We start from the raw sequence: 19598 nt of genomic DNA on the forward strand, positions 1-19598 counted from the left end.
AATGGCCACCCTTTCATAAATCAACCCGGGCAGAGAAAAGAAGTACCCGGGTGAAAACAAAAGAGACTGTCATAGAGAGACAGGTAACGCTGCTATCACCCTGCAGGGCTGACTGCACTGACGCACTCCCCAACACTCATTTGGAATTCACAGCACTTAGTCATCCCCTTTCCTACCTGTGGAAAAGCAGAACAAACAAACAAACAAAGAGACAGACGGGGACCCTTTTAACCGAGGCCGTCAACAACATTCTTGAAGAAAAGGTGTTGAATTTCTGATAGATTTTCTGCCGCAGTATGAATAGCTCATTCAAATGAGAGAGAAAAATGACTGCACTTAGAGGTCAAAACAAAAAGCATCATCATCACTGTCCTATGCTGAGATAAAGGACTAAAGTCGGGTATAGTGTGGTATCTACAATGCTCCGGGCCTGCTAGCTTACCACCAGTTATTAACAGTCCTGTTTCTAATTAATATAATACAGCTATTCATATTTACTTAACACTGCTACTCCAACTTTAGTTACCAGTATATTTGTACCCAGAGTGCATACTGCATGCACCCTTCCGCCCCAGCTCACACATCTAATGGCCTTGCCTTTGTGTATCTTTATTGGGGATAATGCAATAACTCTATAATCTCAGATCTTAAAGCTATAACTTGTGTCCATATGGCCAGGGCCCAGTTTTTCAAAAGTTATCTATCCGGATTTCAGTTATTGGAGAGGATTAAATGCACAGAAATAGAATGAATAGAACGGGAATCGCCTGTCAAGTCAATGATTTGTCTGTTCTATTCATTTCTATTTCTATCCATTTAATCCTCTCTGATGGCGAAATCCAGATAGATAACTTTTTGAAAAACTGGGCCCAGTTGATAGCATGTTGATCAGATGATTGCACCACAGTCTAGATGTGCATGTGGGTGGGTTGCGGGGTAGGGTAATGAGGGGAGGGAATGGGACAAAAAAGTTCCCTGCTGTTTTCAGCTGGTCTTGGTGCCCAGAACTCTGGGTAATCTCCACAGGCCCTCTCAGCCTGTCCTCCTCTCTCTCACACACACACACACACACACACACACACACACACACACACACACACACACACACACACGCACACACACACACACACACACGCACACACACACACACACACACACAGCTCCAGTCAGTCAGAGCCATCTCTTTGTGTCTGCCCCGCAAGCATGCACATCACCATGGAGACGAGCTGAATAACTGAGGAGAGACGGTTGGGACGTTGGGAGTTTTTGTGTGGCTCTCTCCTCCAGAACCTAACACTATGTCAAGGGCTTGGCAGGAACGATGGGGGAACATTGGGTCAGGGTAGGGTGGGAGTGGCCATGAGTTCTCAACAGTGTCTTATATCTGCAGTTTGCATCATAAGACTTCTTAGAAACTGTGATGGAGAACTATGGAAAACTCTGGAAATGTCACTTGTGCGTACAAGAAGAGTTATTGCAAACTCTGAATTCAATGACATGTTCTGTTATAGGTTGGTTGGGAAAAGAAGGAGAAAACGAAAAAAGAACCAAATCAGGTTAAAAAGAACCACAAGAGGTCAAAGCAACAATACGCTTGTCATGGTCAATCTCCATTACTATGGTGCTCTGAAACGCAATACAAAAGGCTGCAGACTGCGGCCATGTAGCTGCATTTACGACTCTTTGACTTGGCTGTGCGAGTAAACTTTTTAACTGGTCACATCAGTGCGAGCTGCGCATTCTACATGGTCACCTCACTCAAAACGTCCTATTTTTTAGAAGGCTAAAACCATGATTTGGTCAAACGGTAAAGTAGAGTATCCTACGGATCCCTGTCATCAAAGTGTCTTCCTGTCCCTGTGCCTGTTTTTGCTGGGGCCTGCTGCTGTGTCGAGTAAGCCACTCTCTCCCTCCTTACCCCGGGAAAAAAAGGCTCTGGGATAAAAAAAAAAGGTTCTGATTGTATAACATTTCAAAATCCAATTGTGGGGAAAACACAGCTATCCTGTTGCCACACTTAAAGAGAGAATGTTCTCAGCTTTCTGTAGGTATACTTTGTATTTATAAACTCTAATGTTTGAGCTCAATAGCAACTATTTTACAACTAAAACATTTGATATGGCTTTGAGATACAGAGAGCGTGAAATTGCGATTGCATAGGCCTCATTGGGAAGTAGGCTACAACTGCAGCACGTTTTAGGACAATAAATTGTTAGATTAATACATGGCTACTAGCTGCTGCTATTATATTTACAGTTAGCAATCTAGCTAACGTATTTTGAGTTTCCACTTAGGCCTACTCAGGGGGTGACTTAGCCCCCAAAGCTTTAGCCGATGATATTAGTACACATAAAGATGCAGGCAAATTCATCTTTATTGCACAAAACAATAAAATAAATTCTGGAACCCTATTTTAACAAAAATTGCCTAATGGTCAACCAATGTTCCCTATAAGCTGCGCGCAGTAGTCCGAGACTGCAGTACAGAGATTGAACTTCACTCAACTCTCTAGAGCAGTGGTCACCAAGCGGTCGATCTCGATCGACTGGTCGATGTCCAAGGCATTCCTAGTCGATTGCCAAACAGTGTTCCTATTTTTTTTATTGGTCTTGGGTTGTTGGCAGTAGGGGCATCCGATTCAGCTGCCCTGCGCGCTGGGTAGGCAAACTGTTGCCATTTTGAACCATTTCATGTGTCTGAAGGTAAAAACTTGGCCTTCCCAGCGGGCCCAGAGAGCTAATCAAGTGCACTATAGGCCTACCGCTGGCGAATCGGATGGCTCAAATGACTGTGTCTGCAGTAATGTAGCAGGCATAAAAAAAGCTAAAGCAAAGTTGATACTGTGAGATTTCAAAATGTTTAAAACCATGATTAGAGAGACTGACAACGAATACAGCAAAGGGCTACTGTTTTTATAAGTGAGTTCATGTTTAAGTTCTTACTCAGCACTGTCAACACTTTGTATTCAACACTTTTATAAGCCATAAAATGTGGATTCTTCCTATTTCCCCTCAGCGCTACAACAAGCACTGCAGTAGTAATGAATGAGTAGGAAAGTGTATCTATAGGCTTGCGTTGTTGTTATTGTTAGCGGCTTGGGTCTCTTTTAATATCAAGGAATATTTCACTTCCTCTGTTCATAGGAGTTACAACATGAATTTGTGCGTGAGGCAGAAATAATGTGGTGCGACTCGAGTTTCGCCATCAGCTGGAAGACGGTGGCCCTTTTTGGTCAGTGTCAGTGGTGGAAAGGGAGAGCCGAGGGATGTTGAGAGGTGGACCCTCAGTCTACTGCTCTCTCCCTCCTCTGAGACTGACCATCAGATGCAGCCCATTAAAATAAAAATAAAAAGCCAATTATTTAAATGCATGCTCACTCAGCTGTGCTTCACAAGTAATACAACAATTCTATTACCGGTGTGATCATATAGCCTACTTCAAATTAAAAAAAATGGCCCGAACAACAATGCATTGGCAGGTAAATTCAAGCCAATATGCGGTGAAAATGTATTGGGCCTATAGCTTACTGCACGGATCTCATTGCTACAGTACTGTCTTTAATTTGTTAATGTTGCATAGGCTTACATTTTTCATGTAAAAATCTGAGCGGTAGATCACGGCCAACATCATGATCATATAGCCACAATAGCCTACATGGCAACTGTTAAAATGTTTACTTAAAGCGGGTACAGCCTCAGTGTTCACAGTAAAGGCGCGCTGGAAGTTGCACAGAATTTTCACAACGTTCAAGTTTGCGCTCAGCAGACCTGAAATTTACTTAGTGACGAAAAACATTTGAGGGAACATTGTTGTCAACCCAAAATGCATGACAATCACTGGATTAGGTTGCACATTAAAATATTTTGAATCACAACATGAAAAGATGGTGCCACAAACTAGAAAACTTAGTAGCAGCAGTGCCACCAGGGGGAAAAGTTGGTATTGAGTCCTGAATACACACCCACGCATTGTACACAACTGGTAAAAGGCAATTTGTGGTTCTTTGTGAAACCGAGAGATACTGTTGGACCACAAGGCCTCCGAAGATACGAACAAGAGAGCAGGGCCCAACCTGGACAAACAATAGCAGAGACATGAGAGTGTCACGGCAGTTCAAAGAGAAACACTGTTCAGGTGGTGGTGCCGTCAGTGTCAAGGCCAATTAGAACAACAACAGTCAACAACGCCCCTGTTGCCGTGGCAATAACAGACACTTCTAAAAATACCTTCCCCTCATACGGAAAGTGAACGTCTTGGTGATATGTATTATTACCCCTTGACTTATTCCATATTTTGTTGTGTTACAGCCTGAATTCAAAATGGATCAAATCTGTTTTTTTTCCTTTTACCCCATCTACACAAAATACCCCATAATTTGAAAACATGTTTTTAGAATTGTTTTCAAGTGTATTGAAATATCTCATTTACAGAAGTATTCACACCCTTGAGTCAATACATGTTAGAATCACCTTTGGCAACGATTAGATCTGCGAGTCTTTCTGAGTAAGTCTCTAAGAGATTTGCACACCTGGATTGTACAATATTCGCACATTATTATTTAAAAAATATTCAAGCTCGGTCAAGTTCGTTGTTGATCATTGCTGGTAGCCATAAAACTGTAACTACAGTTGAAGTTGGAAGTTTACATACACTTAGGTTGGAGTCATTAAAACTCGTTTTTCAACCACTCCACAAATTTCTTGTTAACAAACTAGAGTTTTGCAAGTCAGTTGGGACATCTACTTTGTGCATGACACAAGTAAATTTTCCAACAATTGTTATAGACAGATTATTTCACTTATAATTCACTGTATCACAATTCCAGTGGGTCAGAAGTTTACATACATTAAGTTGACTGTGCCTTTAAACAGCTTTGAAAATTCCAGAAAATTATGTCATGGCTTTAGACGCTTCTGATAGGCTAATTGACATAATTTGAGTCAATTGGAGGTCTACCTGTGGATGTATTTCAAGGCCTACCTTCAAACTCAGTGCCTCTTTGCTTGACATCATGGGTAAATTAAAAGAAAAAAATTGTAGACCTCCACAAGTCTGATTCATCCTTGGGAGCAATTTCCAAATGCCTGAAGGTACCACGTTGATCTGTACAAACAACAGTACGCAAGTATAAACACCATGGGAACACACAGCCGTCATACCGCTCAGGAAGGAGACACGTTCTGTCTCCTAGAGATAAATGTACTTTGGTGCGAAAAATGCAAATCAATCCCAGAACAACAGCAAAGGACCTTGTGAAGATGTTGGAGGAAACAGGTACAAAAGTATCTATATCCACAGTAAAACAAGTCCTATATCGACATAACCTGAAAGGCCGCTCAGCAAGGAAGAAGCCACTGCTCCAAAACCGCCATAAAAAAGCCAGACTACGGTTTGCAACTGCACATGGGGACAAAGATCGTACTTTTTGGAGAAATGTCCTCTGGTCTGATGAAACAAAAATAGAACTGTTTGGCCATAATGACCATCGTTATGTTTGGAGGAAAAAGGGGGAGGCTTACAAGCAGAAGAACACCATCCCAACCGTGAAGCACGGGGGTGGCAGCATCATGTTGTGGGGGTGCTTTGCTGCAGGAAGGACTGGTGCACTTCACAAAATAGATGGCATCATGAGGAAAGAAAATGATGTGGACATAATGAAGCAACATCGCACGACATCAGTCAGGAAGTTAAAGCTTGGTCGCAAATGGGTCTTCCAAATGGACAATGACCCCAAGCATACTTCCACAGTTGTGGCAAAGAGGCCTACAAACCCAACTCAGTTACACCAGCTCTGTCAGGAGGAATGGGCCAAAATTCACCCAACTTATTGTGGGAAGCTTGTGGAAGGCTACCCGAAACGTTTGACCCAAGTTAAACAATTTAAAGGCAATGCTACCAAATACTAATTGAGTGTATGTAAACTTCTGACCCACTGGGAATGTGATGAAAGAAATAAAAGCTGAAATAAATCACTCTCTACTATTATTCTGACATTTCACATTCTTAAAATAAAGTGGTGATCCTAACTGACGTAAAACAGGAATTTTTTACTATGATTAAATTTCAGGAATTGTGAAAAACTGAGTTTAAATGTATTTGGCTAAGGTGTATGTAAACTTCCGACTTCAACTGTAGGCCACTCAGGAACATTCATTGTCAAGTTGGTAAGCAACTCCAGTGTATATTTGGACGGGTTATTGTCCTGCTGAAAGGTGAATTTGTCTCCCAGCGTCTGTTTGAAAGCAAACTGAACTGAAGTTTTCCACTAGGATTTTGCCTGTGCTTTGTTGTATTCCGTTTCTTTTATCCTAAAAAACTTGTTAGTCCTTGCCGATGACAAGCATACCCATAACATGATGCAGCCACCACCATGCTTGAAAAAATTGAGTGGTACTCAGTGATGTGTTGTGTTGGATTTTCCCCAAACATAACGCTTTGTATTCAGGGCATAAAGTACATTTCTTTGACACATTTGTCCATACAACTTATTATGTGATGTGGGGAGTGAATACTTTCTGAAGACACTGTAGACAACATGTAGAATCAAAAAAAGGAGAGAGCCACTTAGAATAGTACTATTAACATATTATGGGCTATGTTTTAAAAAATCTTCTGTGTGCTGCATGTGAGTTGAAAATGCTAAGACGTCGGTCTCACCCGCAGCCTGCAGTGTACGCTGGGATAGGAGGGTTGGCAGTGGCGGCGGCTCAGTTGCGTTGATGCTCTCTGAGTGAAGTAAAAGACGGGGGGGGGGGGGGGCTGCTTTGGGTTGCCCAGCCGGTAACAGAGAAACTTCTATACCACTAAACCCCCCTATCCCCCGCCCTCTACCCTTTAATTCCTCAAGATAAGAGTTTGAAAGGTGAATGTGAAAACGCAGAGAGCGAAGCTGCGTGTCTTAACAGTGCAAACCCTCTTTACTGGAAGATCACAGGAGCAGTTTTAGCTGGTTGGTATGCATGCATAGATGGCAGATAAAGGGTGTTTGAAGTCATTGTGTTCATTGCATCTCGACAATAACGCATGTTTAGAACCAAACCGCGCTGGAAAACGCATGTAATTCCTCTCAGCTTGAACTAATGACGACCCAAAAAAAACATCTTTGTTTAAACTAGAGCCATCTGTTTTGATGATAGAGTTCGCTTGTCTCTCTGGCTAAATGAAAGACTATCTTTAACCGTGGTTGTCGGTTCTTTCATTCTCCCCATGTTCATGTTGCTGAGGCTGGGTGCTGTAATGAGAGTAATGTTCTGTTGGGAGACAGACACTGCTGGTATGCTGTCACCCTCCCAGGAAAGGACGCTATGTTCCATGTTCTCCCGGCTAGCCCCGCTCACTTATTGATAACCAGTCTGAACATGTCTGCTCTATTTCTGGTGTCTCCTCTCTGCTAGCTGTAGCTACCTCAGGCCAGTGAGGCCACTTCAGAGCCATCCCGTGTAATGACCTGGTTAGTGTAAGAGATGGAGGGAGGGAGGAAAAAGAGCGAGAGAAAATGAGAAAGGGAGAACATTTTGGAAAAAAGGCAAGAGAGGGAGAGAAAGGAAACGAATGGAAGCGAGGGAGCGAGGGAGGGAGCATGGCCGGTATGTCTGCAACACTCTCATCACCTCTACATAATCCTGACCCTCTGCTGCTCCACAGCCCACTGCCATGCGATGAGGGTTATGAAGGCAAAAATAAATCAGTAACTACACCAAACAGATCCTAAGTACATTCTGTTCCTCTTCGCCTTGACAAGCTCCAAACTCCTGATCCATTGCATCATACAAGTAGCATATGCACATTTGAACACAAAGCTATGACCTGCACCCATATGCAGATCTTTGAAAGATTTGTTCATTTATGTTTTGTATTTTCTTTTCTTCCAGGCCATTCTTTTCTCCTCAATTCCTATCGTCGTACTAGAGCAGGTTTTTGTGTGGAGATGAATCATTGTTTAATGCTGGACAGTGCTATTCTGCTTGTGCACTCAATATAAGCTAATAGCCAAGGCAGTCGGTAGAAACAGATAAATAGTCTACGCTCAGAAAACAGAGGGATTAGACTTCAAGAAGTTGCAGAGAAAAGTCATTTTTTTATTCAGTTTTTCTTCACATTTAACAATGAGAAATACTGTATATTTATACACAGAAAACAGCCCTATTGATTATACAGCCTTCTTTCTGAAGCCATTGCAGTCGGTAGTCATCAATAAGGGCTATGAGCTAGGGCTGGGAATTGCCAGGGGCCCCACGATACGATATTATCATGATACTTAGGTGCCACTACGAAATGCATTGCGATTCTCACGATTGTATCTGTATTGTGATTCGAGATACTGCGATTTTATTGCGATTTGATGTTCCAAACATATTGCAAATCGATATAGAAATCGATACTTGGGAGTCAAATATAATATTGTCCAAAAACAACAATGCAACACTAGCTATAATGGTGCACACCTCCTCCTACACAGATAAAAACAACACACTGGATATGGATCAGACCATTTTCCAATGCTAACCCTTTTCATTATTAACCAGTATTCAATACAGGAGTAATTATTTTTCCAAACAAATGATGCCTCGGGCACCAAACGGTTGCAATTTGATACATGGCGATACATTTCTGCTGCTGCCACACAACGCTATTAGCCATTTTCAATTATTTATCAACCAACCAGGATGGAATAAGATTTACTAACACAGTGTTCCATTTTCCTGGTTAGCCTGTAGCTTTTGGAACACTTTTCATATATTCTGAAAAGTATATGCATTAGTAAAGCTCCACAGGCATCACAGAGACAGGAACCAATGCGTGCTCAGTCCACAGAGACTTCTTTGGTCCTTGAGAATTGGTTAAAAGCAAAACGTAATTTCTGACATGCACTTCCTGGTTATGATGAACACTACTGGTGCAGCTGTGAGACCAGATTCTGTCTATGGATACCACATAATAAACACAGATAGATAGACGGATGGTTGCTTGGTTATATAGGCAGAGTGCTGAGAATAAGTGGTGAGTAGAAGTGATCTCATTTAGCCTAGCTAAGTCTGGTAACGTCAGTGACGACAAAGGACCAGAGAGGAAAGGACTCTGAGATATGTTTAACAATGTTTTTGTTTGTCTTGGTAAGAAAACAAGGCTGGCAAGACAAGCCCAAAGGGTCATCACACATCTAGAAGGAGGTTTAGTTAAAAAGTTGTAATTTTGGTTGAGGCATCTAGGCGACCATGCAGGGACTGTGCAAATCACTGTGTGTGTGTGTGTGTGTGTGTGTGTGTGTGTGTGTGTGTGTGTGTGTGTGTGTGTGTGTGTGTGTGTGTGTGTGTGTGTGTGTGTGTGTGTGTGTGTGTGTGTGTGTGTGTGTGTGTGTGTGTGTGTGTGTGTGTCTGCTCTCCCGCAGTCACGTTAGGCAGAGAGAGAGACCTCCAAGCCGACTGCTGCTCTCTTCTCACAGGGACCTCAGCTGGCAGAGTGAGCTAGGCCTGCCTGCCTGGCGCAAATTAGCCAAACTATTTACCCTCATATACGCACATTAGCAAATTCTTCCCATTGAGAAAACAAATACATCTGTTTTGTTCTGTTCACATCATGGGAGAATGCACGGCCCTCTGCCCACCAGGCATTCTCCATCCACTGAGCAGTCAGACAGAGAGGCCGGATAGAGCTCAGCGCAGCCCAGGCCAGCTGCACTACCCTGGGCCTCTCTCTGTGGACCTGCCCCTGACTGCCCCAGCCTCTGGTCTCCTGTGACAGGCTTTAAATGACTGGCTTTAAAATGAGGACATTCAAATGAACTTTCTTTTTCCACAGCCAGCGAGCACCATGATGCATATTTTCCATCCTGGTGTGGGCTTTAAAATATTAATGCACCCAGTTGGGAGAGGAGGGAAGGTGTTTTCTGGCTCCCTGTGGAGGGGTGGCAGGCGTGCAGGCAAAATGGGGACCTCATGATTAATTTAGACCTGAGGGAACCTGTGCCAGTCAGCTGCAGTGGATGGGCACTGCCACCACCACTGACACCACTGACTCAGGAACAGTGACAAAACATCAGCACGAGCACAAACACTTACGCAAAACCATGTGCTATGCTAACCACCTCAGGAGTGTGCTATGCTAACCACCTCAGGAGTGTGCTATGCTAACCACCTCAGAAGTGTGCTATGCTAACCACCTCAGGAGTGTGCTATGCTAACCACCTCAGGAGTGTGCTATGCTAACCACCTCAGGAGTGTGCTATGCTAACCACCTCAGGAGTGTGCTATGCTAACCACCTCAGGAGTGTGCTATGCTAACCTCCTCAGGAGTGTGCTATGCTAACCACCTCAGGAGTGTGCTATGCTAACCTGGAGTGTCAGAAGTGAAAACCCTGTGTTTAAAAGAAGCCAATCAATGATACAGAGAGAAGATTTCATCTTTGATTCCTTGAGTGGGCGGCACTCCGTTTCATCACATTTCATGAACGCAGCAGCTTAATTTCTTCCAGCTTATTAATATTGAGAAACGTATGGAAATTGAAAAATGAGTAACTGTTAGGGGGATGAGTAACTGTTAGGGGGAGGACATTAATGGGTGCTAGAATGTAGCCTAACTAGATGACCTGGAACTCGGAAGTATCACGCTGCTGTCAATGTGCCCTTAAGCAAGGAACTTAACCCTAATTGCTCCTGTAAGTCGCTCTGGATAAGTAAATGTAGCAACAGAGAAGAGGGTTATACACTGAACAAATTACAAAAATTCTGTCATACATCCTAGAGACGGTGCCATATATCCTAGAGCGGGTGCAGTGTCAAAAGAAAGAGTCAATTATTTTGGCCTTTTACCTAAAGCACCTCACTTTACAGAGCAACAACTTACAATTCACAAACAACAGTCTGATAGCCTTGAAACTGAAATGTCACAACAAAAAAATCAGGAACAATAAAAAAAAAAACAAGAGGCTCTATCTGCATTTCTAAGCTGGCACTGCTGGGAGGCAAATGTAATGTGTTGCCTTCCCAGCGAACTGCCAAGGAATGTGCAACAATGAAGACTCCCACTCTCCAGCTATGATGCTCGCTTGTGTATCTTCACCGCCATCTAAACAACACCTACACCTTTTGTCTGCCCGCAAGTCAAATTTGGGAAAGGGGATACCTAGTCAGTTGTACAACTGAATGCATTCAACTGAAATTTTGTCTTCCGCATTTAACCCGACCCCTCTGAATCAGAGAGGTGCGGAGGCCTGCCTTACTCAACGTCCACATCATCAGCACCTGGGGAGCAGTTGTTGTTGGGGGTTAACTGCCTTGCTCATGGGCAGAAGAGCAGATTTTTCTACCTTCCCGCCTCAGGGAATTCGAACCAGCAACCTTTCAGTTACTGGCCCAATGTTTTGAACTGCTAGGCTACCTACCACCCGATAATTTGTCTCCTAGTAACCCGATTCCGCTAGCGTTAAGTCCACACCATGGTGAGAAAAACACACCTTATGCACGCCTCAGAGAACAGTAACTAACGGCAACCTCATTCATTAAGATCTCTTCTTGATGTCTCACACGGAGGCAGGTTAAATGTGCTGGAACGGCTCTCTGGATTCTCTTTCGCTAACAGCAGCTAGGCAGGGCTAGTGTTACACTGGGGCCTGTTAGTGTAGACTGTAAGCGTAGCGTTAGCGTGCTGGTTGTGCCTAACTGTGAGAGATGCTATGGCTAATGAGCACCATAGAAAGCATAGAGTAATAGAGAAAATAGTGGTTGCTTGGTTGGGGCTAAATATGGCTGAGTGGTCATGCCACTATCACTATAGCCAGAAATGATCAGATCACCACCACTAGTGGAAAGAGAAAATGTAGAGCGCAGTCCCCTTTAGACATTTCTTTCCTAAGATTTCTAGGAGGCTGCCATGAGAGGCCTCTAGCCATGGATACCAATTCAGCAGACTGACAGCACAGATGCTGGTTCAACTCACTGATGGAGTCAGCACTCCCAATATCCCTTACAGGAATACAAGTCACGTGTGTAGGGCTATTTTCTCCACTCCACCTAAAATTTGTAACGCACAGTGCAGATGGCAAATTTATGGCAGGTCAAACTGAATAGAAATGAAGAGCTTGACGTACCGATTGGTTTCATACAAACGCCGAACTACCATCAGAAGTCAGACAAGGCGAACTCAACTGTCTCAGACAGCACTCTATCCCCACTCTTCCAAATGTTTTTTTTATTTAACCAGGCAAGTCAGTTAAGAACAAATTCATATTTACAGTGATGGCCTACCAGGGAACAGTGGGTTAACTGGCTTGTTCAGGGGCAGAGCTACAGATGTTTACCTTGTCAGCTCAGGGATTTGATCCAGCAACCTTTTGGTTACTGGCCCAACGCTCTAACCACTAGACTACCTGCCACCCCTGAAGAGAAGAGAAAGTTCCATATTTTTTGGTTCATTGCGGCGATAGAGCGCTGGTTGAACTAGAGCTAAAGCAGACTATTCCCTAATTCATCCTCCCGGGCACCTATAATAAGCCTGTATGTGTGGGGTATAGACATTGGGCAATGACTGACAGGCAGGAAGTGACAGGCAGGCACTTCCTGCCTGTTACATCTGACATGAGTCATGGCAGGCTGTGGCTGTAGGGTCCTGGAGGACTTTTTCCCCATGGGGAACAATAAGACACAGGGCTCCCAGGCACCCTGGGATGATGTCAGATAACAGGGGTCAGTGAGTCTGCAGGTCTCCTCCTTAGTCCTCATCTGTCTACTAAAATCACCCCCTCATCCTCCAACCACACATACATAGCTAGCTAGCTTGGCTGTCGGCTGTAAGAACCCGAGCTACATTTATTTCAGCTAAAACTTAAATAATGACTTCACTGCAATTCACCCATCATATGCCCTTTCCACTGAAATAAACTGGGCAAACAGACCCAGCTGGGACAATACAATAATCCCTTTATCTGGTCCAGTGTAAGCCGGGCCAGTTTACCTGTTACATCATTACCTAGGTACCGCAGAGAGGAGGGAGGGAAGGAGGCCAGGGAGGGAGGCCATGGGGAGGCTAGCTAGCTAGCTGACATAACAAACTCAATAAACACACAGTATGGTCCGCACCAGCACAGGCACTGCTCTGCAGACATAGGCTACAGACCTGCAGGCCAAATAGACGGATAGAAGGACTTTATACAGTGATTACAAGGCTGTGCCGTGCCAGCAATGATAGATTTAGGCTAAAAGTACACAAGAAACAAATGTACTCTGTTTCTCAGTGTTTCATTAACTAGAACCACTCCTATCGGAGGAGCTGTTCCTCGTTCCTGTATATGGCATTGCTCATGTTTACCTTGAATACCCGTGTTTTATTTGCATGAGTCAACCTTGTGGAAAATCCATAAATCATCTGCAACGCTCATGTACCCTCAGCAGCATATCTATGGCTTGCAAACAGCCATGTAGCAGGGATCACATTCCCACGAAACACAGTAAGTAAGAGAGCAAGTAAAGACAGAGGGATGGGAAGAGGGTTTAAAATGACTTCCTTATTATTTCCGTATAAAGCGGAAATCAGTACAGAAACATAGCAGAAGCAGGGCAAAGCCCTCTTCATAGCAGAAGCAGGGCAAAGCCCTCTTCATAGCAGAAGCAGGGCAAAGCCCTCTTCATAGCAGAAGCAGGGCAAAGCGCTCTTCATAGCAGAAGCAGGGCAAAGCCCTCTTCATAGCAGAAGCAGGGCAAAGCCCCCTTCATAGCAGAATCAGGGAAATGCCCTCTTCATAGCAGAAGCAGGGCAAAGCCCCCTTCATAGCAGAAGCAGGGCAAAGCCCCCTTCATAGCAGAAGCAGGGCAATGCCCCCTTCATAGCAGAAGCAGGGCAAAGCCCTCTTCATAGCAGAAGCAGGGTAAAGCCCCCTTCATAGCAGAAGCAGAGCAATGCCCTCTTCATAGCAGAAGCAGGGCAATTTTCACACTGCAACTTCCAAGCTTAATATCAAAGATCTAGAGGAGCTTTTCAAAACCTGATAAAAAATTGAGAGATGTTGCCTAAACAGAAATAAGGGGAACATCCTGTCTGGTGCTGCTAGGATAGCCGTGGTGGAGGTCGAGTAGAGTGGACCTGCCCCATGGATTATAGCCTGGACCAAAATAAATCATTATAGAGAACTTTGTCTACAAAGCCAGAGTGACTGAGCACATTTTTATATAACAGTTCCCTGGAAAATACATCCTTTCCCGAACAGGCATCATTTAGTTATCTGTTCATCTGAAATCATCATGGGCCTCTTTGATGTTAAGCCTATGTGTATGTGGCCTTTTGAACCTATCATAAATACAGCCAAACACTGCCCATGTCACCACAATTACCTTTATGACACCAACACTATGCATTTACTGGTACAGACTCATTTCTGAGCGACACACAAGCACACGCACACTTACACACACGTCGTATAGCATTGGCAAAGGGCACCCAGTCCCAGACCTGCTCCAAATGTAGGTCGAAGAGGAGAGATGAGGCCTGATGGGTAATACTCTGGTCAGTGTCAGCCCCCCCCCCCCCCCCCCGCACTGTAAGAGGAAATAAAGGGATAATCTTCTCTCCACTCCTTAACCAGAAAACAAACAGCTCTGTATAGTTTTACTGGCCTGCTTCTTGATCCAAGAGAAAAACAACATATACAGTGCCTTCAGAAAGTATTCGCACCCCTTGACTTTTTCCACATTTTGTTGTGTTTCAAAGTGGGATTAAAATGGATTTAATTGTCATTTCTTGTTAACGATCTTGGCAGCATTTACAGCTGTGAGTCTTTTTTGGTAAGTCTCTCGATTGTACAATATTTGCCCATTCTTTTGAAATTCTTCAAGCTCTGTCAAGTTGGTTGTTCATAATTGCTAGACAGCTATTTTTAAGTCTTGCCATAGATTAAAAAAAAAAATGTAACCCCTTTTTCTCTCCAATTTTGTGCAATTCCCATAAGGACTTGGGAGAGGCGAAGGTCTCGTGCGTCCTCCGAAACAACCCAACCACGTTGCTTCTTGACACAATGCCCACTTAACCCAGAAGCCAGCCGCACCAATGTATCAGAGGAAACACCGTACACCTGTTGACTGTGTCAGCGTGCACAGGAGTCGCTAGTGCACGATGGGACAAGGACATCCCTGCCGGCCAAACCCTCCCCTTACCCGGACGACGCTGGGCCAATTGTGCGCCGCCCCATGTGTCTCCTGGTCGCAGCTGGCTGTGACAGAGCCTGAACTCGAACCCAGAATCTCTAGTGGCACAGGTAACACTGCCTTAGACCTATGTGCCACTCGGGATTTAAGTTAAAACTGTAACTAGGCCAATCAGGAACATTCAACTCATCTTGGTAAGCAACTCCAGTGTATATTTGGCCTTGTGTTTTAGGTTATTGTTCTGATGAAAGGATCTACCAGTATCTGTTGGAAAGAAGACTGAACCAGATTTTTGCCTGTGCTTAGCTCTATTCCGTTTAATTTATCCCCCAAAAAACTCCCTAGTCCTTTGTTACATACGCCTCTTGAAATGAACACAACACCTAGCTACATCTCAACTCCCTGTGGAGTGAAAAAGTATGTGATCGTAGGTGCGGGGAAGGACGACAGAGGCAGAGAAAAATACCGTTTACAGGGAATTTATTATTCCTAAACATTATTCCTAAACAATGTGGGGAAAAGGGTAATGTGGGGTAATTTTGATTAAGACATTAATGAGCGAGCGACGACGAACGTAGTCAATATAACTATTTGTTCAGCACTTTGAAATGTACAGCGACACAATTCAGAACATGGTCCGTTCTTACAGTGTTCTCCTTGTACACCAAGGCAAAACCGTAGTATAAATAAAGGGGGCATATAAGCAGACAATGAAAGCTCTTACATTATTAAATGATTACATTTCTCTAAAACAGGTTGTAGGCTATGTGCACCTCCAAGTTAGAACAGTAGGCGAAATGAAGAGGTGAAAATAGACCAAATTATTAGGGTGAGGCACATTGAACACCGTTTGGGTATTTGCGTGTCATAAAAGACATCAAATAACACTATTTGACTCGTTAAATAAGCTTTTAATTTGACACGTCAAATAATACAATTCTATTATAGAATGTTGTGAGTGCTGAATTTGCATGTGCAAGCCAAGCGCCACCACTACTATCAGTAGCACTGTCAAAGCTGTACAGAAACAAGTCTGCAAACAATCACACACCGGCCGCGAACGATGTGTTTACAATACCGCGTTGGAGAAATAGACCAAATTATTAGGGTGAGGCACATGGGCTACTAGCTTAATACACAACATACACTTAGTATTACTTTCTTAGCTACAGTATACATATCTCCCTGGCATATTATATCATTTATGCAGCAGTATACAAGACATTTTGGACTCACCTTGCTCACTTAAACAGGAAGGTGGTGCGACAGTCCTTTGTGGGCAAATTCTGTCATCAAAGTCTGGAATTCTCTGGATTTATAGTGGGAACTCAGAAAGAACACACACAGCCACTCCACTAAATAGCAGGCTAGTGATTGCTTTGGAATGCTTGCAGTTAGCCACTGATTACTTCCAAACCTCTCATTGTTGAATTAGCAATTTCTAACTTGCTGTGTATGTCCAATGGCTGATGAGCACCCATACATTTTACCTATAAATTCTCTTCATTATTTATATTTAACCTTTATTTAACTAGGCAAGTCAGTCAACAACAAATTCTTATTTACAATGACGGCCTACCCTAGACGACACTGGGCCAATTGTGCACCGCCCTATGGGACTCCCAATCAAGACCGGATGTGATACAGTCTAGATTCAAACCAGAGACTGTGGTGACACCTCTTGCACTGAGATTCAGTGCCTTAGACCGCTGCGCCACTCGGGAGCCCTATGATAAGGATTAAAAAGGATTTGCCAACAGATTGTAGACTTTTCATTTTTTTATTTCACATTTATTTAACCAGGTTGGCCAGTTGAGAACAAGTTCTCATTTACAACTGCCACCTGGCCAAGATAAAGCACAGCAGTGCGACAAAAACAACTACACAGAGTTACACATAAACAAACGTACACAATAGAAAAATCTGTATACAGTGTGTGCAAAGGAAGTAAGGAGGTAAGGCAATAAATAGGCCAATAGTGGCAAAGTAATTACAATTTAGCAATTTACACTGGAGTGATATATGGATGAGGATGTGCAAGTAGAAATACTGGTGTGCAAAAGAGCAGAAAAACAAAAACAAATATGGAGATGAGGTAGGTAGTTGGTAGGATGGGCTATTTACAGATGGGCTGTGTACAGCTGCAGCGATCGGTAAGCTGCTCTAACAGCTAAAGCTTAAAGTTAGTGAGGGAGATATGTCTCCAACTTCAGTGATTTTTGCAATTCGTTCCAGTCATTGGCAGCAGAGAACTGGAAGGAAAGGAGGAAAAAGGAGGTGTTGGCTTTGGGGATGTCCATTGAAATATACCTGCTGGAGCGCGTGCTACGGGTGGCTGCTGCAATGGTGAGCAGTGACCTGAGATAAGGCAGAGCTATACCTAGCAAAGACTTATAGATGACTGCTAGCTAAGATTTTTAAAGTAAGATGTTGACATGATCCTTCCAATCAAAGCTACTGTACATATAACGTGATTTGAAGTCATTTTATCTGTGGCCAATGACCTTGAGTCTTCTTGGAAGGGTACTTATAATATAACTCTATGGCAGGACCCAAAGGGCTGAAATTTTTGATGTCTACTCTTACTAAGGACTTAGACTTGGCCTGTGACGGTAGTGTCCCCATGAGTGACAGAACACTGAGCCAATCAGCACCATGCTCCTATTTTCTGCTGGCTTGCCCCACCACCACAGAAAGCACTGAGTTAGGCTGAAACACCTGCATTTTGGAGCTGCCTTACTCATGAAAACAAAAAAGAGACCATGTTTGTATGCGGCTTTTTTAATTCAATTATATAATTTTTTTACATAGTTTACAAAGTGATATGTGACACGTATTAATGCCAAAATATCATGCGCCCCCCCCAAAAATATATATGTATATATTTTTTTTTTCTTCAAAAAATGTGGGGCTCAAAATAGGCGGGGCACTGAATGACAGGTCACCACTAGCTGTGTTGGATTTGCCCCAAACATAACGCTTTGTATTCAGGACTTAAAGTTAATTTCTTTGCCACATTTTGTGCAGTAATAAGTGCCTTGTTGCAAACAGGGTGCATGTTTTGGAAAATGTTTAATCTGTACAGGCTTCCTTCTTTTCACTCTGTCATTTAGGTTAGTATTGTGGAGTAACTACAATGTTGTTGATCCATCCTCAGTTTTCTCCTGTCACAGCCATTAACTCTGTAACTGTTTAAAGTCACCATTGGCCTCATGGTGAAATCCCTGAGCGGTTTCCTTCCACTCCGGTAACTGAGTTAGGAAGGACGCCTGTATCTTTGTAGTGACTGGGTGTATTGAAAGCCTAAATAATAACTTCACCAAGCTCAAAGGGATATTCAGCGTCTGTTTTTTTAGTTTTTTTACACATCTACCTTCTTTGCGAGGCATTGAAAAACCTCCCTGGTCTTTGTGGTTGAATCTGTGCTTGAAATTCATTACTCAATTGAGGGACCTTACAGATAATTGTATGTGTCGGGGACAGAGATGGGGTAGTCATTCAAATATCATGTTAAACACTATTACTAGATGCCGAAACGTTGTTAAATACCCATTAAATTGCTGGGAGATTATACATGGAGTGTGCGACTTTCTTTATTTTGATAGTTTATAGTTTATTTGCCGTTAGTCAGCGCCTCCACACAAAAAATTTTTGGGGTGTGCGCCAGCTCATGTTTTTTTTAATTTAACCACTATTATTGAACATAGAATGCATCCATGCAACTTATTATGTGATTTGTGAAGCACATTTTTACTCCTGAACTTATTTAGGCTTGCCATAACAAACGTGTTGAATACTTATTGACTCAAGACATTTCAGCTTTACATTTTTTATTGATTTCTAAAATGTTCTACATACAAAATTCCACTTTGACATTATTGGTTATTGTGTGTTGATCAGTGACACAAAATCTAAATTGAATCCATTTTGAATTCAGACTGCAACACAACAAAATGTGGAAAAAGTAGGGGTGTGAATACTTTCTGAAGGTACTGTACATAGGCTACTATTTACGATGGCCTGCTAGCATAGACAGCCTACATATTCATCATTGGTTACTAGGCTTCTATTTAAGATAAGACGGGTAGCGTAGAGGGAGATACTGTAGTGTTTCCCCATTTGCATATTTCGGTTAGCCTCTACCTCGTTCTCCAACTAAAGAGACTGTTGGGACACATACAGAGTGTTAGATCATGATGAGAGGGTTTTTTCTTATTAACCTAATTTCCATTTCAAATGAAATGGAGGCATAGCACTCTATAAAAATGTACCTCATATGGTCTTATGTGAGATAATTCCAGAACGAGCTTTTAAATGACACACATTCAGGTTGATATCAATTACTCTAAGTCCCTTTCAAGTCTAAACACCTTTCTCTATCATCTACATTGGCTGCAGAAAACAATAATCTGCTATGGCAGATCTAAAATAAACATCTCAGCACATTATCAACATAATCACCTCTCT

The 19598-nt window shown here is 43.0% G+C and overlaps 1 protein-coding gene across 7 annotated transcripts in view; it reads right to left on the reverse strand.

Annotated features, from left to right (window-relative positions):
* The window catches only part of LOC106573173 (homeodomain-interacting protein kinase 2), a 103832-nt gene that overhangs the window by 61860 nt on the left and 22374 nt on the right, over positions 1 to 19598 (reverse strand). The gene's annotated exons all lie outside the window — the stretch shown is intronic.

The sequence above is a fragment of the Salmo salar genome, chromosome 16 (assembly GCF_965601325.2).
Source record: "Salmo salar chromosome 16, fSalSal1, whole genome shotgun sequence".
Classification (NCBI taxonomy): Eukaryota; Metazoa; Chordata; class Actinopteri; order Salmoniformes; family Salmonidae; genus Salmo; species Salmo salar.